At 45.2% G+C, this 26,124-nt stretch overlaps 1 protein-coding gene across 1 annotated transcript in view; it reads left to right on the top strand.

Moving 5' to 3' along the window:
• LOC122815105 (nuclear-interacting partner of ALK-like) overlaps positions 1-26,124 on the top strand; it is a 592,488-nt gene that overhangs the window by 463,213 nt on the left and 103,151 nt on the right. The window lies entirely within an intron of this gene.

Here is a 26,124-nt window from a genome sequence, read left to right as displayed (position 1 = left end):
CAATCGAAGGGCTCCTACAGAGGCCGTCTGTGGCAGCCTGCCAACCAGAGGAGTAGTGCAACAGCTACAACAACAACCACTACTACAGGACAGACTCAATGACTTGACTCTGATTCCACCTACCAGGGATCAACTGGAAGCACCCTTGGGCGGAAAGCTGGCTTTATTCTCAAAAAACTGGCATTATATTACAAAGGATACATGGGCATTGCAAATAATAGACAAAGGATACAGGTTTTACTTCCACACTTTGCCAAAAAGAAGCGGAATGCCAAACCTTCCACCAAATCAGAAGGCAGAGGCTTTAAAACAAATCAGCAATTTACTTCAGATGAAAGCTATAGAAAAGGTACCATGCTCAGAACAAGGCCAAGGATTTTACTCCAGACTATTCCTTGTACCAAGAAAGAAAATCAATGGAGGTCTATTCTCGACCTGTCTGCACTCAACACTTATCTCATTGTGCCAAAATTCAAAATGCTGACCCTACAGCAACTCCTTCCCATGTTGGGCAAGGAGTCTTGGCTGGTGACTCTAGATCTCAAGAAGGCATACCTGCATGTCCCTATCTGACCAAGTTGCAGAAGACACCTCAGATTTCTTGCAGGATCAGAGCATTATCAATTCTCAGCATTGCCCTTTGGCTTATCTACTGCGCCCAGAGTATTCACGAAATGCCTGGCATCAGTAGTTGCACATTGCAGACTACAGGGAATTCAAATTTATCCATACCTGGACGACTGCCTAATACAAGCGGACAACAAGAAGAAATTGTTAAAGGACTTGGCCTATGTCATACACCTGTTACAGGCCTTGGGATACACAGTCAACATCCAAAAGTCAAGACTAGTACCATCCCAAAGGATCACCTTTTTGGGTGCAGATCTGGACACAAACACCCAAATGGCCTTTCTCACAGAAGAAAAGCAAAAACATTTTCCAGATTACTTCATTATTTTGACAAGACAAACTCAGCTTACTGCAAGGAAAATCCTGCAGGCCCTGGGTTACTTGGCATCCTGCATAATTCTAATCCCACATGCCAGGCTGCATATGAGGAAATTACAATGGTACCTAAGGAGTGTATGGTCTCAACAAAGTCACAGTTCAGAAACCATGATACCAATCATTTCATGCCTTCAAAAGGAATTCCTGTGGTGGGCTCAGGCCTGCCAGTCCAACAGAGGGTTGCCTTTCAACAAACCAAAAACAAGGCAGACCATCACCACAGACGCCTCGGACCGAGGATGGGGAGCTCACATGGAGGGCAAATGCATCCAAGGCCTATGGCCTCTAGGACAGCTAAGCATGCACATAAACCAAAAGGAAATGCTGGCAGTGAGGCATGCAATCGAGGCATTCAAACCCTTCCAACAACAAGGACCTCTGTTAATAAGGACAGACAACACCACGGTCATGTGGTTCATAAACAGGGGGGCACACATTCTTACCCGCTATGCCGGATGGCTATGAATCTGTGGGATCTATGCCTGAATCTCAATATCCAACTACAGGCCCAATTCGTGCCAGGGAAAGAAAATGCACTGGCGGATAGCCTAAGCAGAACTACTATGGATGCACATGAATGGATGATGCACCCAGACATCTTCAAGCTCATAACAAAGACATGGGGAATGCCGGAGATAGATCTGTTCGCCTCCCCTCTCAACCATCAACTGAAGACATTCTGCTCAAGGACATACCACCCACAATCTTGGAGGGTGGACTCTCTCTTTCAGCTGGAAAGCCCTAACAGTATATGCCTTCCCACCTCTCCCATTGATGCACAAGGTTCTACTGAAAATCAGGGAGGAACAGCCAAAAGTGATACTAATAGCTCCGGACTGGCCAAGACAACACTGGTATCGACTATTGAGAAGCATGTCCCAGGCAAAATCATGGCCTCTCCCCCTATGGCCTCTTCTTCTAACGCAGAACAATTTCAAGACCCTGCATCCCAACTTGAAAACATTGCAGCTAACTGCCTGGAAAATTCCTTAAATCCCAGTCAAACTGTTTTATCTCAGAGGGTGAAGGACATTATCCTAGAGGCTCGGAGGCCTTCCACAAGGAAGACATACTCAGCTAAATGGAAGAGATTTCTCATTTGGAGCACATCAAAGGGAACAGATGTCACAGTGGCAAACCTAGCGCATATCCTAGAATACTTAGCAGAATTGTTCCACAAAGGCCTGTCCTATTCTTCCATTAAGATTCATGCTTCAGCAATTTCAGCAGAATACAATGTGGATCCACCTATCTTCTCACACCCTCTCCTCAGACAATTTCTGAGAGGGATCAAAAATGTTAAACCTCCAATAAGACCCCCTCTACCTGCCTGGGATCTCAACTTTGTGCTGGAAAAACTGACACTACCTCCTTTTGAACCAGCAGCATCAGCGGATCTACAGTTTCTATCTTGGAAAACTGCATTCCTTCTGGCAATCACTTCAGCAAGAAGAGTATCTGAGTTACAAGCATTAATGGCAGTGCAGCCTTTTCTTATTTTCCACCAGGACAGAGTGTCACTAAGAACCAATCCTAGTTTTATGCCAAAGGTGGTATCTAGGGTATCCTTGAACCAAGCTATTCACTTGCCTACGTTCTTCCCTAATCCACAGAATAAAGGGGAAAAACTTTTGCACACCCTGGATATACACAGACAACTACGCTACTACTTGGACAGAACAAAAACTAGCAGAAAAACTGACCAACTTTTTGTAGCATATGCAACTGGGATGCAAGGAAGAGCAATTTCCAAACAGACAATTTCAAAATGGATAGGAAATTGCATTCGCTTTTGCTACTCCTTTCATGGAAAGACAGTTCCTGAAAATATCAGGCCTCACTCCACAAGGGCCACGGCCACCACTACAGCCTTCCTATGGGGGGGTGGCTACCAAGGACATTTTAGAAGCTGCTACTTGGACCTCCGTGCATACATTTGCCAAGCATTACAATCTACCTTTATACTCTAGATCCAGAGCAGGGTTTGCAACTGCAGTCCTGCAGGGGATCTTAACTACACCATCCTTTTCTTAGTACCTCCACCCCCAGATTGGCTATGGTATTCTACCCATATGTTATGATTGCAGATGCATCCTTGAAGGACATAGTACAGTTTTGTACCTACCATAAATGTAGATGTCCGATAGGTATGCATCTGCAGTCAGGATTACCCACCCTCCTTCCCCTCTGTGGTATTCCTAGGGTGCTTACCCCTCTTTCAGCTAGCTGGGGGAATCTATTATGGTGTATTTGTTTGTTTGTATATATATATATATATATATATATATATATATGTATGTATATTTTGATACTGTTTGGAACTTTTCAGCATTTATCCAAATTTAGCCTTCCTAGAGGGTACCTGGCATCTGGGGGCAAGAAACACTGAGGAAAATGGCGTCGGCTGATGCCTTTATACCCCAGAAGCTCTGACATCGGGGAAAGTGCGACATCAGCCGAGGCCAGACCCAGACTTTGGAATCCGGCCGACCGAAGGGCTGCCTGAGGCAGGACAACCCATATGTTATGACTGCAGATGCATACCTATCGGACATCTACATTTATGGTAGGTACAAAACTGTACTTTCTACTTAAACAGGACAAAATCTCTAAGAAAATCTCAACAATTACTGGTGGCATTTGCTGCAGGGGCAGAGAGAAAGGCTATGTCAAAGCAGACTGTTTCCAAATGTACAAGCCATTGTATTCGTTTTTGCTATATGCACCATGGTAAACCTGTCCCCAAGGGGATCAGATCTCATTCCACCAGGGCTGCATCTACTTCTGCAGCCTTTCTCAGAGGGGTTCCTACCAGAGACATTCTAGAAGCTGCTACCTGGAGCTCAGTTCATACGTTCACCAAACATTACCATTTACCTCTATTCTCTAAATCCAGAGCAGGCTTTGCCACTGCTGTCCTGCAGGGCCTTATAGCTGCTCCTAATGCTGTATAAATCCATCCTACCAGCCATAGCTTTGGGATTCTACCCAAATGTAATGACTGCAACAGTGAAACACGAAGAACATAGTACAGTTATGTACACTTACCATAAATGTAGATGTTCGACTGTACTCACTGTTGCAGTCCTGGTTACACTCCCTCCGGCCCCCTGATTTTTCTCTTACTATACCTCTCATTTCTGTTTCTATCTTTAAAAGCCTTTTTGGTGTATTTGCTTTTGTTTGGAGGTATATGTTTTATGTGTTTTATTTCACACACACAGACACACACACACACACACACACACACACACACATATATTTTGCTCCCCATTTGGGGGGCACCTGACATCTGGGGCAAGACAAACTGATGTAATGGTGTCGGCTGCATGTTTTATACCCCTGACGTCATGGAAGAAGGGACAGCAACCAACGCAGGACCCAAGAGTTTAATTAGGCTGACTGAGGGCAACCTGCCAGCAGATTACCCAAATTTAATGACTGCAACAGTGAATACACTCGAACATCTACATTTATGGTAAGTGTACACAACTGTACTTTTCTGTTCGGTTCTCGGCTGGAGTGCAGGGAGTGCATTCTGTGTGAAGTCTGCATGTCCTCCCCATGGTTGGGTGGGCGTTCAAAAGACATGCGTAAATGGGCGTGCCTTAGTTGAAGGTTGAACATCGAGCTGGCACCTCGACGTTCGTAAAAATCTACTGCCTATCATTAGCGGACTGGAGTTCCACTGTGGCGACCTCTAACCAGAAGAAGCCAAAAGACAACAACAACACAACTGTACTTTTCTCTTCCTTGGGTAGCTCAGTGTCTAGCCAATTTGCCAAAGCCTACTATTGCTTTAAAGTCCACCGAACATCACACACATGCTTCTCGTGTACTGTAGGGCATAAAGGTGATGTCCGGATATACCATCTTCAAAACTTCTTTGCCACCAGTCCGAATGCTTACGTCGTTACCACCTGTTCGAACACATCTTCATTCACTAGTTTGAATGCCTACATTTTGTTCGCTGGTTGTTGAGCCTTTGCAGACAAGTACCCCATTGGGGTTTTGTTTGTTCTGGGCTTTTCGTTGCTTTTAGGTGTAAATGCCAGTGTGGGAGACAGATTCCTCCTAAAGACCATCACGATAAGTATTCATTTTATCTAGGAGTTTATCACGACCATATGACCTGTTCTGTTTGTCAGGCTTTCATACCGAAGACCCTGTGTAGTAGGCTTTCTTCCCTTGCTTTGTATCTTGAGAACCAGCTCCTTAAGCTTTTTGCTAAGCATACAATGGAAGGAACTTCCCATCCTGAGGGTCAGCTGTTAGAGAAGAAAGTGAAAAAGTTGAGACCAGAATTTTCCACTGTGCAGCCTCCGCAGACCATTTCTCCTGAGGTCAGTGAGAGCATGGAGGCTCACCCAGCTTTCTTTGTCGGATTCCTCTGTCTCGACTGGGTTGGAGGCTGGCGAGGATCTGGGTTGCAAGCATGCCTGATGAGGGTTTACATGCCTGCATTTTGGACGTCATGGGGAACCACGGTTTATTTTCTAGGGGTCTAGGACTGTTCCACAGATTTTAGTTAAGGAAGAAGTTCCTACTATGGTTATTGAATTCTTTTGTGGGTCAGTGCTTTCTAAGTTTTATAGTGGAGATGTTCCTGTAAAGAAGAAAAAAAAATGAACATGCTCCTCCTGCTTCTAGGGATCCAGAGAGTGAGTGGTAGGCCTTTACTCAGTTTGTTTACTACTTTAATGTCATGAAAAGCTCCTCAGGGAGTTTGTTCCAGCTTCCTCTTTGTCCCCTACTCCCCTTAAAAGGCCCAGGGAACAGGATTCCTCTGAGTGTGAGTCTGATGAGGAACCCCTTGCTTACTCTTCCCAAATTCTTTTTTCTTTGGACTGTGGATCAGAGGAAGAGGAATCTAATAGTCCTGATACTCCCTTTAAAGAAATTTTCTTTGGGGACACAATCTCTAGGTTGATGGATTTTTTAAATGGGATTGTGCTCAGGCCTCTGAAATCCATAAACGGTATTACAGATTGCTACATTTGGAATCTCCGAAACGTTCTGCTGTTACTCCTGCTTTGGCAGCTTTTTCCAATGCCCGTAAAGCTCCTGATTCTCTGCCCCCTGCTCCCAAGAAGCCTGATAGGTTTCATAGGGTACCTAAGGATTCTTACTTTTTGTACAAACGTCCTGCTGTTGACACCTCACTGTGGTGCTTATAGTCTCACAAAAGCCCTCTCAGTTGCTTCCTTTGCCTAAGTTGCTGCCTTGTAATAAAGACAGTAGAACCATGGGAAGGTTAGGTAAAAAGGTTTACACCTCTGCTATCCTGCCTTTTGGGGTTATTAATTATCAGACCCATATGTTCAGGTATGTGTTAGCTCTTCTTTTCTCAGGCGTGTCCGTGTATTTCTGATCTCCCAGACTCTGTGGGTAAAACTTCTGCTGTTTTCTTAATAGGGACAACTTCTCAAGTGATTCGTCATTTTATCAAGTGTAGTTATGATGCAGTAGATGCCTCTTCTAGGGCTGCTGCTTTTGTTTCTGTGATGAGGAGGTTATACTTGGCTTAGGCCTCAACTTTTACTTGATAATGTCAAGGCCAAGTTGATGGATGTTGCTCTTGATAATTGTTTGGGGAAGCAGCTGCTGGTTTTAAGTTCCTTTAGGATAAGGTGAAAGCCTTACAGAAACTCAAGCATGTGTTTGTCTCTTCTGTGCCTAAATTTCAGAGAAATTACCTCAATATGTCAGGCTTTGTTCGCAGTCTATCTCACCGTCATACTAAGGGCAAAGTTAGTGTGAAACAGACCCCCTCCTGCTAAGGCTATTCAGATGTCAAGGGATTCAGAAGTCTTACTTTCCTGGTAAACCAAATGCTGTGTGACTATCCGTCTCTTCCCAGCCATATTCTTTTTTTCACCTTTCTGGTTCTCTTCCTGTTTGTCTTCAGATTACTTAGAATTCTTGAGTTCAGTCCATTATTCGCCAGGAGTATTTCATGGTGTGGAAATCAGTCCCCATTTTATGGGCATTCGTCAGCATCCTTGAGAACAACTTCCTTTTTTTTCCTGAGGTTCTTTGAGACCTTTTGACTCTGGGTACTATTCAAGAGGTCATTGTGTCCCAAAGTGGGAGGTGGTTTACTCCAAAATGTTTCTAGGGCCCAGAAAAGAAGGTAGTCTGAGACCAATTCTAGACCTCTCTCATCTAAACACTTTTCTGAAGGTGCCCACCTTTCCAATGTTGTCCCTTCATACTCTGTTACAAACCTAGGCCAATATGGGGTCTCTGGATCTCAAGGATGCTCATCTCCATACCCCAGTCCATCCCTTTTCAGCAAGTTTTTGCGTTTCTGTGTTGCTTCCTGGCATTTTCAGTTCACTGCTTTGCCCTTTGGCCTTTCTACTTCCCTAAGGGTATTCACCAAATGCATCGCTCTTGTGATTGCTTTTTGCAGTCTTCAGGGGATCCAAATATTTTCTTATTTGGATGACCTGCTGATTCCGTCTTCCTCTCTAGAGATCCTTTTACAAAATCTTCATTTTGCCATTTCCCTTCTTCAGATCCTGGGGCTCAAAATAAACTTCAAAAAGTCTTCTATGTCTCTTCCTCAGGATCAGGTCTTTATGGGTTTCAGGATTCAGACAGTGCCTATATTGACATCCCTGCTTCCTCCAAAGCCCTTAACTCTCATGTCTTTCTTTCAAACTCTTTTTTTTCTCTGGCTCCCATTTTGGACAGGTAGTTTCTTCGAGCTCTGAGTTTCATAGCTTCCACCATTCCTATGCTCCCTCTGGCAAAACTCCACATGAGAAAGTTTCAGTGGTTTCTGAAGTCTGTTTGTCTTCAACATGCATATCCTCTAGACTTTTTAGTTTCTCCTCTTCCTTGTCTCAAGAAGGAACTTTTCTGGTGGATCCAGCAGTTGTGTCGAAATCCAGGGCTCCCTTTTCAGTCTCCTCTTCCCTCTCAGGAACTGTTCAGATGCTTCAGACATGGGATGGGGAGCATCCTTTGGCTTCCTAAAAAGTACAGGGGGGTTCTATTCAGTAGAAGGAGCACATCAGTGTCAAAGGGATGAGAGCTCTTATGCTGGCTCTTTTCTTCTCCAGGTCCTGTCAAGGTATTCACAGATAGTATCACAGTTATGTGGTATAGAAACAGAAAGGGACAAAATCTTACCTTCTTTGCTGGTTGGCTCTCCTGGTATGGGATCTTGCTGTTCAGTATCAAGCGACTCTTCAGGCAGTTTACATCCCTTCAGATCAGAACATTGTGACAGACACCCTGAGTAGGTCCTTAACTCAATCCCGTGAATGAATGCTTCACAGGTATGTGTTTGTATACATTGTCCACTAGTGGTGTACTCCTTAAATAGAACTGTTTGCCTCCCCTACGAACAGACAACTTCCTCTATTTTGTGCCAGAGTCCTAGATTCTCAGGCTGGTGTGTTTCTTTATTCATTTTCTCCCCTTTCTGTCATTCCAAAAGTCATGCTCAGAATTCGAGGATGCTCCCAAAATTTCGCTGGTGACTCCCTTTTTGCCGAGGCAGCATTGGTTCCCTCTTCTGCATTTAGCCAAAGACAATTCTCACAAGTTACCTTACAGGGTGGATCTTAGTCACACAAGACAAGGGATCTGTCATCCATTTGCACCTGTCCACTCTTCAGCTGACACTGTGGGTGATAGGATTTTGATTCCACATAGACCACTTTTTTCTGAGGATGTGCTGAGAGTCCTGCAAGAGACCAAGGATACCTATGACTAGGAAATCCTATTTATCCAAATGGAAGAGATTTTCTGTTTGGAGTGATGTTCTTCGGGTTTCACTGTTGCAGTCATCACATTTGGGTTATCCTTGCCAGGGTAGCCCTCGGCCAGCCTGAATACCAGAGACTTAGTATTTCTGTGTCGGTTGCTATCACTTGAGAACTGACATCGGGTCGTCCGTGGTATAAAGGAAGGCATCTGATGCCATTACATCAGTCTTTCTTGCCGTGGAGCCCAAAGCAGTTTGCACGAGTGCCAGTCGGCCGCTACCAGAGTTTCTTTTCCGAATTGAAGTCTTTGAAAGCAAAGGACCATGTTGAGGATTCTTTTTTTCTTGCACTAACCAATATCAGAAAAAAGTTAATAATTGTCTCGCCTGTGAAAAGCAAATACCACACCGGGACTTCCACTCTAACTGCGTCACTTGTCTAGGCCCAGACCACGATGTCCCTCGTTGTTGCTTCTGTGCTTTAACACCATAACTATTCGTCATTGGGCCCTTATTGTAGCCAGATATTTCTGTTTACAGTCCTTGAATTCTGGTTTGACTTCGGTAAGCCATCCAACAGCAGATCTTCCAAAAAACTGTTAAGATAAAGACAGAGACAGACTGCCCAGGACCAGACCTTCTGACAAAGCTTCCGTTAAGCTGGTCGTCAATCTTCCGGAACTCAGTGAGGTGCTTTTGCATCCCCTGATGCCCGCTTCATTTAATTTGCAGGCCACTACCGAGACCTTTTCGGAGTTCGGTGTGCTGCAGAACTCTTCTTTGTCTAAGAATCCTGCAGTTGTCTCTACCTTGGATGTGTCCGGAGCCGCTGTGCAGCCACCGGCTTCCAAGGAAGTCTTTCGCAACACAGAATCCTGACATAAACCAACGCTTTCTTTCACAGCTACCATTATTTCGAAAACCGAGTTCCTTAGGCCCAGGGGTCGAACCACACCCAAGAAACCCGACTACCCATTCTCAGGCGCCTGCTCCCTTGCCTCAGTCTCAAATGCTTAAAATGGCAGACCACCTTATGCTGATTAGTGGAAGCCAAGCCACTCCCTCTAAAAGGAAGAGAGAATCTCTCTCCAGTAGTTTTGTCTGAACAAGAGTCAGATGAATCGGATGCATCTGACTATGACAATATGCTGCCCCTCTCCAGATATGAGGATTCTGATGCCGAGGAATCCATTCCTTCAGCCTCTCCCCCTGATTTTTCCTTTGGGGAAACCCTGCATACCTTAAGGGAGCATTTCCAATGGGAGAGTGAAGACTACCCATAGTCTAAAAAGAGACTCTGAGAGTTCCTAGACCTTTCACAACATAGGCCCTTAGCCATCTCCCCAGTCCCATATGTGGTGGATTGATGTCTTTCTTGAATCCAGCTTGACTCCAGACGGCCTCCCTCCTGCTCCCAGAAAGCCAGAGAGGTACTACAGAGTCCCTGACTCGCACAAATATCTTTTTAAAAATCCAACAGCTGACCCTGAGGTCATTACTCAAGGGCCTAAAGGGATTAAAGCAACCTCAGCTAAGAATCCCACCCCCCCTCAGACAGGGATTCCCAAGCACTGGACAGATGGGGTAAAAAAGTATACACCTCAGCTACTCTTGCTATCAGGGCACTAAATTGTCAGTTCCATATGCTTAAGTAGTAACATACCTTGCAACTCCTTAAACAAAAAATGTCTTCCTTTCCTGCATGGCCAGAATCTAAAGATTTACAGGACTTAATGCATTCTACTGGTCAAGTAACTAAACACACCCACTTTGCACTGTGGTTTTGATGCCCTAGAAGCTTCTTGCAGGGCAGCAGTCACCGGATTTGTCATTAGAAGACATGCATGGCTTAAGGAACAACCCCTGCCAGACCATATCAAATCAAAATTGTTGGATGCACCCTTGCACAAAGATAAGTTGTTTGGCTGTAAAGCAGAAGCGGTCGTAAAAAGATGGAAGAAAAAGCAAAATCTATGCAGACTGTTAAAGATTTCTTACAGGTCCAGCCCCCTAGGTTCAGCAGGCATTTTCCCTCCAAGCAAGGTTCCTGACCCAGACACTCCCCAGATTCTGGAATAGATTGCCCATACATGTCAAGCAGAGTGCCTCTTCGGTCCTCTTCAAAAGGAACCTTGACGATTGGATGGGAGAAAGGAAATTCACCCCAGGGATCATGTCAGTCGCCCTGCTAGACAGGGGTCCAGGGAAGTAAATAGTGTGGGAAGAAATAGCCAGGGAATTGTTATGGCTAGGCTTGTATCAGCCCTAGGGCTGATAGCCTAGTACCAACCTATGAAGCACTGGTCCTTTCCTGCTCCGAGTAAACAGGGCCAGCCTAGGCCCCGTGGAAACAGACCCACCAGACAGCAGCCCCAGGGGTTGCAGAGATCTAAGCAGTGGACTACCTCCACTTCAAAACCAGGGAGTTCTAAGCCACCCCCGTATGGTAAGAACTCACAATGACTCGCCCCTTCCCAACCTCACCTCTGCACAACTTCACATACCTCTAGGAGGAAAACTCACCTTTCATTCAAGCACCTGGACCACCATTACCAAGGACTAATGGGTTCTGAACATTGTGTCTCAGGGGTACAATTTCTCCTTCCACACCCTTCCCAACCCCAAAAGGGTTCCCAGATCTACCACCAAATCAGTGGGCAGAGGCTCAAAAGCAAATCCATTCCCTGCTCTCCTTGGGGGCAGTAGAGCACGTTGCTGCAGAGCAGATAGGCCAAAGCTTCTACTCCAGACTTTTTCTGGTGCCCAGAAAAGAGGGCACCTGGCGCCCTATCCTCGCTCTATCCATTCTAAACACCTTTCTGGTGGTCCCAAAATTCAAAATGCTCACCCTCCAGCAGCTGCTCCCCATGCTCTCCAAGGACGCTTGGCTAGCCACCCTGGATCTAAAAGAGGCTTACCTCCGCATTCCTATCAGGGAGTCCTGCAGAAAATATCTCTGCTTCAGAGATAGATCTCAACACTTTCAGTTCTCTGGTCTTCCCTTTGGCTTATTTACTGCTTCCAGAATTTTCACAAAATGCCTGGCTCCAGCCATTGCCTTTTGCAGACAAAGAAATATTCAGATTTACCCCCTACTTAGATGACTGCCTTATTCAGGCAGACAGCCAGGAAAAGCTGCTCAAAGACCTGGCCTTTGTAAAGGACCTACTAACCTCCCTAGGGTACACAGTCAACAAAAAGAAATCCAAACAGGTAACCACCAAATGGATAATCTTCCTGGGAGCAAGTCTGGGCACAGCATCCCAGATGGCATGCCTTACACCAGAGAAACACATTTTCCTTTCAGCTGGCCACCAGGCCCCAGCTTTCTGCAAGGAAAATCCTGCAAGCCCTGGGGTCCATGGCCTCTTGCATACTCCTCATTCCATATGCCAGACTGATTATGAGGAAACTTCATTGGTACCTAAATAGCCTTTGGTGTCAACACTCTCAAGATCTGGAAACTCTTCTACCTATTATTCCTTGCTTGAGGAAGGAATTTCTTTGGTGGGCAACAGCCTACTCCCACAACAAGGGACTGCCCTTCTCCCCACACCCTGCCGCCCAGACCCTCACCACAGATGCATCAGACTATGCTTGGGATGCACAGCTGGACAGCAGGTGCATACAGGGCCAATTTGAACCCCCAGAAATTCCCCCTGGACATCAATCAAAAAAAGGTGATGGCTGTGCAGCAGACCTTGATAGCTTTTAAACCCCTTCTCTCTCCTGGGGTTCTCCTGATCAGAACAGGCAGCACCACTGTGATGTGGTACGTAAACAAGCAGGGAGGCACTCACTCCTACCCACTGTGCAGGCTGGCCATTACCCTTTCGTTGACAGCCTCTTCCATGCAAATACACCTGTTAGCACAATACCTGCCAGGCTCTCTCAACTCCCTGGCAGACCAATTAAGCAGAAAGCTCTTGGATGCTCATGAGTGGCAGCTCAACAGAAACATATTTACCTAATAACTCAGAAATAGGGAGTTCGATCTCTTTGCCTTCCACACCAACCATCAGGTCAGCAAATTCTGCACCAGGGAGCATCACTGCATGGCTTGGAAAGTGGATGCCCTGTCCTTCCCCTGGGTAAACCTCTCGGTATATGCCTTTTCTCCCATACCTCTGGAAAAGGTTCTGCACCTGGATCCAGGCTAAGGGGATCAGTATGTCGCAGCCCTCCAGCCCTCTCTTCCTGGATTATTTAGCTGACCTACCACACAGTGGTCTCTCTCCTCTATAAAAATTCATGCCTCTGCTATTTCTGCTCATCTTCCCACTGAGCAGCCCCTTTTTTCACACCCTCTGATTAAACAGTTCCTTAGAGGGCTAGCAACTTAAGGCCCCCCAGAAGGGCACCAACACCAGCTTGGGACCTTAACTTAGTCTTGAAAAAGCTCACCCTGCATCCTTTCGAACCAACTTCTTCTGCAGAGCTAAAATTTCTCTCCTGGAAGACAGCCTTCCTCCTGGCCATCACTTCAGCCAGAAGAGTCTCTGAGCTGCAAGCACTCATGGCTGTGGAACCCTTCATCATTTTCCATGCAGAACAGGGTATTCCTCAGAACTAATCCATCCTTCATGCCCAAGGTGGTGTCCAGTGTGGCTCAACCAATCCATCCATTTACCCACCTTCTTTCCTAACCCCCAAAACAAGCGAAAAGGATGCTGCACACTCTAGATGTGCACAGACAGCTCAGATACTATCAGGACAGGACTAAGCCCTTCAGAAAGTCTGATCAATTGCTGGTTAGCTTTGCTTCAGGGGCAGAAAGCAAAGTCATCTCCAAGCAAACCATTTCCAAATGGATAGCACACTGCATCCATTTCTGCTACAAACAGCATGGCAAGCCTTCCCCAAGGGGAACAGGACACACTCCACCAGAGCAACTTCCACCTCTGCAGGTTTCCTCAGAGGAGTCCCCATCAGGGACGTCCTGGAGGCTGCCATCTGGACATCTGTTCATACTTTTACCAAGCATTACCACCTGCCGCACTTCTCCAAATCCAGGGCAGGGTTTGTCTCTGCGGTCTTGCAGGGCATGCTAGCCAGCCCCTAGCTTCCTGGACTGCCTCCATCCATTTCCTCAGCTTTGGGAATCTACCCAAATGTAATGGCTGCAGCAGTGAAACACGAAGACCATAGTACAGTTATGTACACTTAACATAAATGTAGATGTTCGAGTTTATTCACTGTTGCAGTCCTGGTTTACCTCCCTCCTTCCCCTTTTCTCTTTTTCTTCCCTTTTTTCCTTTTCTTACAAGGGACATATTGGTATTTATTTCCACTGGTGGGGTTCTACCACCAGAGCCTGGCCTCCTGCTTTGGGGACTCCTGACAGGTTAGGGCAAGAAAAACTGATGTAATGGTGTAGGATGCCTTCCTTTTATACCACTGATGGCCTGACATCAGTCCTCAAGCGCCAGCAACCAACACAGAAATACTAAGTCTCTGGTATTCAGGCCGGCTGAGGGCTATTCTGGCAGGGATAACCCAAATGTGATGACTGCAACAGTGACTACACTTGAAAATCTGCATTTATGGTAAGTGCACACAACTGTACTTTTCTCATAACCTGTACCCATTTACTGTGGATGTTCCTCTGGTTCTCTTATTTGTGCGAGTTGCTCAATGCTGGTTTGGCCTATTCTTCTGTTAAGGCCTACTTATCTGTTTCTGCTTGTCTGCCCCTATCTCCTCTTTTGGCTTCTAGATTTGTGGCTAAACAGTTCCTTAAAGACGTGCTTCATATGAGACCTCCCAAGAAGCCTTTTTCCTCCACCCTGTGTTCTTAATTTTGGTTTGGAGAAGTTGACTCAGGCTCCTTTCGAGCCTGCTGCTTCAGCTTCCTTGCAACAGAGTTCTTGGAAGGCTGTTCTTTTTTTGGCCCTTACTTCTGCCAGACGGGCATCTGAGCTTCAGTCCCTTATGACATAATACCTGTGTCTCCCTCCTCCCCTCGGATCTCGTTTGCTGCTCGTGAGAGACAGCAGCATGGATTGCAGCCCCATGTTTCCTTAGCTTTAGGGTGATCTGTTTTTTCTGAGTATTTCTACTTTCTATGTTTTATAACCCTCTATCTTTGTCTATCTTACCTTACCTAACCTATCTCTGTGCGCTAGTTGTGCCAGTTCCTGTTTTAAAAAAAAAAAAGAAAGAAAAAAAAGTCTTCTCTCTTTATCCCTCTCTTCCCGCCTGTCTGTTTCTGGTGTGTTTGAGTGTGGTATCCTTTAGCCATGGCAAAACCCCCTAGGCCAGGCTTCTGGAAGTGTGCTGTGTGTGTCCAGAAGCTGCCCCTTCTGATGGCTCCACTCTGCGTTGTGTGCTTGGGGAAAGAGCACTTGAGACCTCCTGTTCGATCTGCACAGGTTTCAATCCCCTCTGTTTGATCAACAGGGGGAACAAGATAATTCTTAAGGGCCTCCTTCCCCCCTGGAGGCTGCTACTCAGTCTACCTCATCTACCATGTTGGCTTCTGGGAATCCACCTCCCTCCAAGAAGTCTGGGGTCAGAGAAAGGTCTTGTCCCAATGACCAGGACAGGCCCAAGAAGCGGTCCTCTGACGGCTCTTCTGTTTAGGAACCCCGGCCATGTCTCGGCCAGATACGACCCGAGGCTCACCTCAACTCTGGTCTCCACATTTTTTCTCTGGAGCTGCAAACATCTTGAGGCTGTTTCCCCGTGTCTGCTTCCCCTCAGTGCCACTCCAGACCTGGGTTTGGTAGCTTCTTCCAGTTGGTCCACCCATAGTCTTTCCGAAGCCGAGGTGAACAGGATGAAACGGAGGTTTATCTGGACCCAGATTCAGATGGGATTCTTGCCTGCTCCCTCCCCCTTAAGGGCTGGGAGCATGCAGTCCACTTTTCTTCCTATTGCTTCCTCTCTGATCCCTTCACCAGCTTTGGAGTCGTCGTGTCCGGGGTTTCCCAGCGTTGAGGGGTCAGTGCTGGTTGTTCAGGTACCTCAACACCAACCATTGCCCTGAGTGGCTCGGCTCTGACCTTTTCTGAGCTGTCAGACTCTTTGGAGCCGTAGTCTCGGCGCTGGATCCAAGGGGATGGTGTCGCTTTGAGTTTTTGGAGTTGGCCCTTCCACTGAGTCTTGGGGCCTGGAGGCTCGGATCAGATTCCCCCTTTGGCGCAGAGGGTGGCAAATCTGGTTCTACTTACCTCTGCTGTGGGGATTCATTTGCCCTCTCCTTTCGATGTGGTGGAGAGGGTTCGCTGTGCTCTGTCAAGACTCTTGACGTTGTCATCCTCTGAGTCCATCCTGGCTCCCTCTCTTTCTGGCCTGGATTCCACCATCTTGCTCCCTCAGGGACAGCCTGTCTCCACTACTCCCCAGGGCCCCCCCCCAGGAGCTTTCGGAAGTTTTCCCCAGAAAGCCCCCCTGAGGAGCTCCCCTGTGAAACACACGTGCAAAAGGAGGCACTTGGACCCCCATTGGAGTCCTCACTGAAGAGACCGACTTGGAGGAAGGAGAGGGTTCTGTCCGATCACCCCTCAGATAATGTCTCCTTTGGAGACATCGTGGAGATCCTGTGCCAGCGAGGGAAGTGTTCTACCCAAAAACTTAATCCAGATGAGACAGTGTTACTGGAGATGATTGGCACAGGGTCCCCTACCTCCTGGGTGTCCTCCCCCATGTATCCCCTTGTGGACTTAATTTCTTCCAGGGCATGGAAGGAACCGGATACGGTCGAGCCTATCCCAGAGTGCCTGGAGAAAATACTCCGTGCCCATTCGGATAGGCAACACTGGTTGAAGGGATCCCCGGTAGATGCCATGGTGGTTGCGGTGGCTACCAAGACAGCTCTCACTTAGAGTTCTGCAGTCCATCCGCCAGACTGAAAGTCACAGGCCCTGGACCATTTTGGGAAGTGGACTTGCGCCTCAGCGACATTTGCTTTGCATACGCTGAATTACATGGGACACATTATCACACTGCATCAGGACCTGGTCAAAGAGATCTACCCCAGGGTCTGTGTCGGCAGAGGAGAAGAAAGTGTTCTCCTCCTGTATGATCACCCTTACTTCCATATCCAATATTTCCATGAGGCTCCTGTCACATGCCACTGAAGATGCCTCTAGGGCTGCTGGAACAGGCATAGCCATCAGGCTCCGGCTTTGTGCCTTTTTGGAGTCCTTTAAGGAGTTGTTTACAAATGACCCCATGACGGTTCTACTCTTTTTGGTAAGACCGTTCGAGACACACTAGTCCAGAGTGAGAAGGACGGGACGACTTTGTCTCTGGGATTTGCTTCTCAACCCTGCAATGATGTTTTTCCAGGACTCAGCATGGGGTGAAGAAGATGTGGTTCTGAAAGTCTCAGCATTTTTCCCACGATGCTCAGGACTCTCCTTCCCCCAGAGGCAGAGGAGGATATGATAGATGCTGCCATCGTGGCAGAGGGAGCCCGAAGAACCAAGGGGCTTGGAATTCTTTCCTGGACAGACCCTCGCAGCAGCTCTTAAGGGTTGCCCGACTGCTTCTCTCTGGATGCAGTCTAGGGATGTCTCTCTCTGCACCCAAAAGCCTGGGAGTTGATCACCGATTATTCGGTTTTGCAGATAATATTCAGAGGATACTCAATCCCCTTCCTTCAACCCTGCCAGTCCCTCCCAAACATCTCACCCACGCAACGGGAGCAGGCAGCAGTAGAAATTTCCAGAGTGCTCGAAAAGCGAGTCATCCAGCCTGTCCCCCCAGACTGCAGATTAGGCATCTATTCCAGGTTCTGTTTAGTGCCAAAGAAAATGGGGGACTTAAAACCCATCCTGGATCTTTCACCCCTAAACCTGTCAGTCGCCAAGACAAAATTTTGGATGGTCACACTCCAATCCATTCTGCTTTTTCTGCAGAGAAACAACTTGATGTGCTCTGTGGACCTCCAAGACGCATACTATCACATCAAGATGAACAGACACTCTCGGAAGTTCCTCTGCTTGCGGCTGGGAGCCAGTCATCATCAGTTCAGAGCACTCCCCTTTGGGCTCACCACTCCCCCCAGGGTGTTCATCAAAGTGATGGCAGTAGTGGCGGCTCACCTGCAGCTGCATGGGTTGCAGGTCTTTCCCTGCCTGGACGATTGGCTCCTTTTTGCTCCCTCCAGGCATTGACTGTATCAAGCCAGGGATCTTCTTCTCAAGACCGCTCACCATCTCGGCATAACCATAAATCTCAACAAGTCCCATTTAGAACCAGTATAAGTTCTAGACTTCATTGGGGCTCACTTAGATGCTATTCAAAGCAAGGTGTTTCTACCTCAGGACAGACTGTTATCTGTCTGACATCATGTCTCTTGCATTGTTCAAGTCCAGTGTCCCCCTGCAGATTCAGTTATTTGGGTGTTGGGGTCCATGGCAGTCACAATCACATCTTGTTCCAATGGCTCACCTTCATATGAGGGTCCTACGATGGACTCTGGTGGTTCAGTGGTCATTGCTAAACCTGCCCTTATTTCATCTGGTTCAGTTATCTCACACTTGCAAGAATTTGCTCATCTGGTGGCTTCAATTCCCGGATCTACTCCTGGGTCGTCCATTCACCCTTCCTGTCCCTATGATCACAGTGAGCATGGACGCCTCCTTGCTTGGGTGAGGGGGGATATTGCATGGGAAGGACAGTCCAAGGCACATGGTCTTCCCTGGAGACCCGTCTGCATATCCGCATCCTGGAGATCATGGTAGTCTGTTGGCGTAAGCTCTAAATTCCTATCTTCCCCTAGGGATGATGGCAGTTCAGACAGACAATATGTTTGTATTCTAGTATATCAACAAACAAGGGGGAGACCAGATCTTACCTTGTTTGTTGCGAAGCCATGAGATTGTGGGAGTGGGCAATCTCCTCCGGATGTTTTCTGGTGGCAGCACACATTCCGGGGAGGTTTAGCATACTGGCAGACAGGCTCAGCAGGTCTATTTTGATGCCTTATGAGTGGTGTCTGAATCCTTCAGTAGCGGAACAGATCTTTCTAAAGTGGGGTCCACCTTGCTGTGATCTCTTTGCCTCTCTTTCCAATGCTAAGTGCAGCGAGTATTTCGCTCTGAACCCCCCTCCTCCGGGGGAGTTCCCCAGAGATGCTCTAGTTCAAGTTTGGCTGTCTGGTCTGCTGTATGCTTATCCTCCACTCCCTCTAATTCCCAAATTCGTTCAGAAAGGTAGATAGCTGGGGAGCTTAGTAATCCTCATTGCCTCTTTCTGGCCTCGCTAAGTTTGGTTCCCCCTCTCTGTGGTCTTATGCAGTGTGTCCTCCTTGGATGCTGTATCCGGTCCCGGATCTGATCATGCTTCCTTTAAGGATCCCACACCCAGACTTAGCCTGAAGCTTACGGCTTGGCTGCTACAGTTCCAGTGATAGCTAGAACTCCCAGGTTATCTTCTCCTGTTAAGAAGATTTTGGTAGTGGCTCACAAGTTTTCCACGAGGAAGGTTTACTCTAGTAAGTGGAAGCGTTCCTCCGTATGGGCTTCTCAGCATGATCTGGATCCCTTTACTGCCCCAGTTCCCACCATTTTGGAGTTTTTGGCAGATATTTTTAATCGTGGTGCTAGTTTTTCTATGGTCAAGGTACAATTGGCAGCAATCTCTAATTTTCACATAGGAGAGAATTTGGCTTCCTCCAAACTTTCTAAGGCCTTTTTGAAGGGTACCTTTTTAATTAGGCCTCCGGTCAAGGACCCAGCACCCCCTTGGGATCTCACCCTAGTGCTGCAAGCTGTGGTTTCTCCCCCACTTTGAACAAGCGGCTACATTTGACTTGCAGTTTCTGTCTTGGAAGATGGCTTTTTTGGTTGCCATTACCTCGGCCAAGAGATTTTCTAAGATCCAAGCCTTATCTGTCAAGCCTCCTTATATGGTGTTTCATAAAGATAGTCTCTCCCTATGGACAAATCTCTCATTCCTTCTGAAAGTGACATATGAGTCTAATATTGACCAAGTCGCTAATCTTACTGTTTTCTTCCCAAATTTCCAGAATAAAGGAGAGTATAAATTGCACTCGCTTGATGTTCACAACATACTTTTGTAAGTCTGATCAACTTTGTTTCCTTTTCGAAACCCTTCTTGGGAAAGCCTGTGTCAAAGGTGACTATTGCTCGATGGATTTGTAAGTGCATTTCATTGGCCTGTCGAGCCAAAGGGTTGTCTCCACCAGGGCATGTTTGGGCGCATTCCTCTATGTCCATACTTCTGTGGGTTTTTGGTCTAGGGTTTCTTTAAGTGATATTTGCTCTGCAGCTACCTAGGCATCATCACATATGTTTACCTTTCATTACAAATTGGATCCCCTTTCCAAGGGTAGGGCATCCTTTGGCTCAGCCGTGCTCTGGAACATCCTTCCATGAGACCTTCCCAGGACTGTGTGGTAGCTGGGGTCTCTGGTTGAAGACCACATGAAGACAATAACTTATTCTGGCTAGCTTTTTCTTGTTGAGCAGCTGGGTGTTAATGCCAGGGTTTTTTAGGCATATATTTTAGGTTGGGGTGCTACTGTCTGCAGTAAACTCGATCTGAGGGGAGGAGGGAGACGGGTATTACGGGTAGGGGAGAAGTTGTAATTTGGATCCGATGCTGGAAAATATGGCAGAGTTTGATCCGTGTCCCTCAGGTTGAATACAAATGAAAAGCAACAACTCAGATGGAACGTTATGGTGAGTACATAATTTTTTTTTGCCTAAGGTGGTTAATGAGTTGTCACTTAATCAGTCTATTCATTTGCCTGCTTTTTTTTCTCTTCTCCGCACTCTGATAGTGAGAGGGTGCTACATACTTTGGAGATGCATAGACAACCAAGATTTTATTTTGATAAGACTAAAGCTATTAGAAAATCTGATCAGTTGTTTTTCTTTTCATCCTAGGTCCTTGGTATTAGCTGTATCCAAGTAAACCATTTCTTCTCGGATTTCAATGACTACTTGTTTTTGTTGTACTTTTCATGGTAAGATGCTTCCTTCTGCTGTAAAGGCTCGTTCTACTAGAGTTGTGGCTTATTCTGGTGCTTTTTTCAAGGGGTTGCGTACTAATTCTGTTCTTGAAGCAGCTACCTGGACTTCTGTACATAATTTTACCTAGTACTACAAGTTAGATGGTATCTCCAGAGCTAGAGCTGGTATTTTCTAGGGCCATTCTTCATGGCTTCTGAGACAGCTGTACTTTTCCTTCCTCCACCCAAGTTTCTTCTTGAACTTTACTTTCCTATATGTTAGGAATATTGTAACAGTGAATGTTAGGACATAGTACAGTTGTGTAAAATCTTACCGTAACCTTCATTGTTGCACTGTTCACTCCTTACCTCCTCCCCTCTAGTCAATTTCCTTCCTGGATGTACTGGTTCCCTCCTGGGTTTCCTTAGACTAGGGTTCCTCCTAGGGAAATCAGTTCTGAGAATGGTACATCCAGATGTCACCTTTATGCCCTACAGTATGTGAGGAGCATACGTTTGATGTTCGGTGTACCTTAAAGCAACAGTAGGCCCTGGTATATTGGCTGCCAGTCGATTACCCACTGCAGGGAATTCCATACGTTAGAAATACTGCAACAGTGAAGGAAAGAACATCTACTGTTATGGTAAGATTTTACACAACTGTACTTTCAGACTAATTACATAGAAAAAAATGTTTACATACATTCCAGTGATCAAGCAGAGTATAGTGTACAGTCAAGCAAAGTGTAATGATTTATACATTAGTTTCTAAAGTGGGTTAATCTTGAGTGAATTTTGAGAGAGAACAGACTGAAAGGTGATAGGTTAGGTGATATGTCCTGTGTTGAAGTAGTAGCATTTCACTTGCAGGAAGAAGTACTTTTTGAACTACATTCTGAATTTGGAATAAGTGTTTTACTTAATGGGGAGAGCTTGCCAAAGTGTAGGTGCCTCAGAGGAGAAATGATGTGCAGTTATGTGGAGTTTGGTTCTAGGGGCAATGAGAGTTGTTGTGGCTTGTGAGGAATGTCTCAGATTGTATGAAGAGGTATTTCCTTGACATTTAGCTGCAAGTGGACTAAATATGTTGAGTTAGGAGCAGTTTGTAGAGCTTGGGATCCTATCAATAGCTTCAGACTGTGTTTTCTGGGTATCCATTTGTGTTTTCTAGGGTGATAGTGATGCTCACAGATAAGTGATTTTGTAGTGAATCAGCAGATGCTGTTAGAGATGGTCTGGAGTATGGCAGTGTTTTTCTTGCCGGCAGAGGCAACAATTAAGGAGCCTGTATTCAAGATGAGAAAGGAGAACGTCTTTGTTAATGAATGCTGTGGCTGTTGGGAGAGAAAAGGGGAGATCTTTTTGGCCCACAAGAGGAGGGAGTTTATTTTGGCTCTCACTTTGTCTATGTGGAAACAGAAGTTTAGTGATTGATCAAGCCATAGTCCCACGTATTTGAAGGTGGAGGTTGTCTATATGGAAAAGTTGTGTAGGTCAAAGATAGTGCCAGCTGCGTGGTGAATTTTCCGTGGTGTTCCAGAAAGCGTAGTTTCAGTCTTGGCAGGGTTGAGAATTTGTTTGAGCCACTGGTGGAGTTCATGTAAATCTGACTGGAGTTTGGCTTTGAATGTTGGTGTGAGTGTAACCTGATTGAAAAATGACTGTCATAAGCAAAGAGAATAAGTGGGAGATGGGGAAGGTCTCAGGAAAGTTTGTTAATGAATATGGAGAAGAGGAAGATGGGCAAGAATGGATTTGTTCACAAAAGATCAGAAGTCACATATTTTGTTCTTTTTCTTTCTGCATGTAGAGTTTCTGCAGTTGAGCTAAAATCTGGTAGTTTGGTACAGAGGTTTGAAAATGTGCTGCTGTTAGATCAAGACCCTGCAGTAGTCCTAGGTTTGATCGCTACAGCCTCTGTTTGCCAGATTTGTGACTGAGCAAGCCGCTTAAGTACATGTTCCCCCTGCTGTGTCTTGAAATATTCTGTGTACCCTGGGAGGCTTACCTTGTTAACATGACCATTAGAAAAATAGAATGCATGATATGGAAATGCAAGTACTGATTCCCCTGATGCATTTCCACCTTGGGAAATCTCCTTTGGTTTCACCACTGATGAATTCATAAAGTCAGACTGCATTTGATGAACATATTTCTGATATTTTCATGCTCCCCATTTTATGTGTGTTGTGCACTGCTGGAAATGATTGGTAAGTATCAGAATATGGAGAAATAATCTAACACAGCTCTGTGCCACAGAGGGATAAAACTGACTGCAACCTAGACAACCCAAGATGAGTTGGTGGCTTTGGAAGCTGGAAGAGTCAGGAAGGGGTGGATGAGGGCTCTGGTGGGTTCTCCCTCTGTGATGACCTGGAATTCCATGGAGTGGTGTAAGCCACTCCCCTCGAGAACAGGCCTCTGGGAGAGGGAATTGGGTGGGTATACCAAAGGCAGTGCAGTAGCCCTTGTGAAAGCATGTCAGGAAACGGACATGCCAGTGTATTCGGGCCATAGGCAGTCCATCCGTGGTGAAGCCCCTGTCCTCACTAGGGCTGTGATTAGATAGCATGTTAAAAACTGCACTAATGGCTGCCAGGATGACTACTCTGTTACTGGCTGTCCCCTTACAGGGAACAAATTGGCTGGTAACAGCTCTTGCCCCATGTGGAATGAATAGGCCAATCAAGTCTTTGGGTGCTGATTGTCATCAGGCTGTGGGGCATAAAAAATTACAATTGAAAAAAAAAAAACATATGGACTAATAACTGTATTTAAGTGCAGTAAAGGTATTTGTTTGAAAAGAGTATAGTCCCTAAAACATTCAAACATAAAGCCACAAATGATCATTAGATAAGTCCCTTGAGGGGGAAAGTTTTCTGCTAAAAGAAGTAGCTTGAAGATCAAATACTAAAGATGCAAAGTTATCAGGCTGTGTTTGACAGTTCCTTGAAGTTTTCCGAGTAGGCTCAACAGGTAAAAGGTAAGATTAGACTGAATTATAGCGGTTAGCCTTTTTACTTGGTGATGAAGCCAAAAATAATGCAGGACAAATGCCCTTAATAACGAGCCTTTTTAAGTATTGGTAGCATTTTGATTGGAGAGTATGTATTAACGGGTCTACTTTGACCCATTGAATTTTAAGTTTATCGAAACTGACTTAGCAGATCCCACTTACGCGAAAATGCATTTAAAAGAAAACGCACTTCAGCGAAAATCATTTTATTGGGTAGTTTTCCTAGATCGCGGTACAGTGAGGATAAGGGAATATTCCCTTTTCCCCACTGTAGTGCGATCGTGGAGTTTGTGTATATATATGAGTAGCTGGGGTGTGGGGGGGCAGCATGCTTTTTTGGATTTTTTTTTTGTTTTTATTTTTTTTTTATTCGTTGAAATGATTTTCGCAAAAGTGCGGTTTTGTTTAAATGCAATTTCGCTTACTTGGGATCGACCAAGTCAGTTTCGACAAACTGAAAATTCGATGGGTCGGAGTAGACCCGTATTAATATACATTTTCTGAGAATAAGAGGATTTTAACACACTGGTATTGTTTGTTGTAATCCGTACTGCTGTGCAATGAAATTTAGGAGGGATTATGATAAGTTAAACTCTGATAGCCTTGAAAATTGTGGACAGTTGATAGGTATGGACGGGGTTAAATTGTTATTCCCTTATTTGTAGGTCTCTGTTTAATTTCTCCAAATCTTTTGGTTTTATAGTACCATGCTGGGAATTGACCCCATTCTTAAGTGGAAGTATTATTAAAGTTCATGAAATTAATAATTTTTCGATCTTTGATGTTAGCCAGTAGTGCTGCTCACAACACCTGCACTGTGCACTGAATCGACTCCTTCTGTAACTTGCATGGAGTTACATGTATCTGTAGCATGTCATATGACAGTAATTTTTTTTTGTGACCCATTGCTCCTGCTACAATTGGAACTGTGTGGGTATCCTCCTGCTATATTGCCCTAATTTCAGTCTGCATATCCTAGTATTTTGTCTTTGTGTCCCTCTGTGTGTAAGATGTTGTAATCACTGGATGTGGCAATTTCAATGATCAGTGCTACTTTTGTGTGCTATTCATGGAATGCTATATCTGGTTTACTCATATCTCTTCTCTTAATGTTTGGTAATGGGTGATCCCATGGGATATACACTTCATAATTCTCTATAATGCTTTGCGGCTCACGTTTCCAGTGCTTCTGAGCTACTTCAATATTGTAACGTTTGTGCACTCCTCAATTCAACAGTCACATTATTATGCCTTTCAGTATAGAGGCCCTCTGCTATTAGTGCATCACACCCAGCAACAAGATGTGTAACTTGTTTTCAGTTCTGTTTTACAGAACCTGCATTGTCTATTTCTCCCACATGGGCTTTGTGAAACAGGTAAGCAATCCAGTATCCAGGGCCACCAGTAGTAACCTTTTATCTTTTAGTTTGCATTCACCTCTCCTTAACTATTCCTGGGTCAGATTCTGATCTACATGAAGTTGTTCCTAGAGTTTTCTGTACTTGCAACTATATTTGTGTATTTTCCGTATTTCTTGCCTTCTCATCTGATCCTTTTCCTTACAATTTTAATTTGTTTTTTGGCACATTAAGTTGCTGCCTGATTTTTTTTCTGTCTGGTTTTATCGATTCCCACTTGACACTGTTACTCTTCTGCTAAACTAAGCAGGAAAGTAATCTTAGATGACTTCTGATGTGTTAAAAAAAACTTTCTTTATGTTCTGATGCAGTGAAGTCAGCAGATTTGTATGCAGTCCTACATTTGCAGATCTATACTTGTAATCTTTTTTGGAGAGACACATATCTCCTTCAGAATAATGAACATATAATCTTGGTAGACACTGATTTTTCTATATCATTTGATAAGCATGAATATTTTTTCTTGTTTTCTTGTCCAACTGATCCAGTACCTTTTGGGGCCATTCACCCCAAAACTGTAAGTTGGAACATGAAGAACAAATGAGTGTATAGCTTGGATTTTGTTCCTAGATGTCAAGGCTGTTTTCAAAATTAATTTTAGTCTTCTAAAGTATTCCTTAAGTTTTATTTTCATTTGTTAATGTTTTATTGATCCTTCATGAATTCCCAAATATTTATACCATACCTCCTGCTCAAGTTCCTTTGTTACCTTTCTGTCTGTGACTGATATTTTCTTGATGCTGCAGCTTTCTTGTTTTATCTCTTGCTTTTGCACATTTCTCAAGACCAGATGACATTCTTATATCATCCGAGAAAGTTTTAACCACTTGGACTTTTGCTTTCAGCTCCACATCTCATGAACTGTACAGTTTTAAATCGTCAACAAAAAGATGAGAAGCTTTTACACTTAGTTGTTTTCTTGGAGCTAAATGGTAACCATGACCTAATATTTTAAGTAAACAGCTTAATAAGTTAAAAGCATGACAAAAGAGCTGCGGTGATAGCCACCCTAGAATATCCTCCTTTTAATTTTTGT

This window comes from Protopterus annectens, chromosome 11.part0, assembly GCF_019279795.1.
Source record: "Protopterus annectens isolate FY-2018-M chromosome 11.part0, PAN1.0, whole genome shotgun sequence".
Classification (NCBI taxonomy): Eukaryota; Metazoa; Chordata; order Ceratodontiformes; family Protopteridae; genus Protopterus; species Protopterus annectens.
The sequence above is the reverse complement of the archived record's forward strand: the minus strand, read 5'-3'. Positions and strand labels throughout refer to the sequence as shown.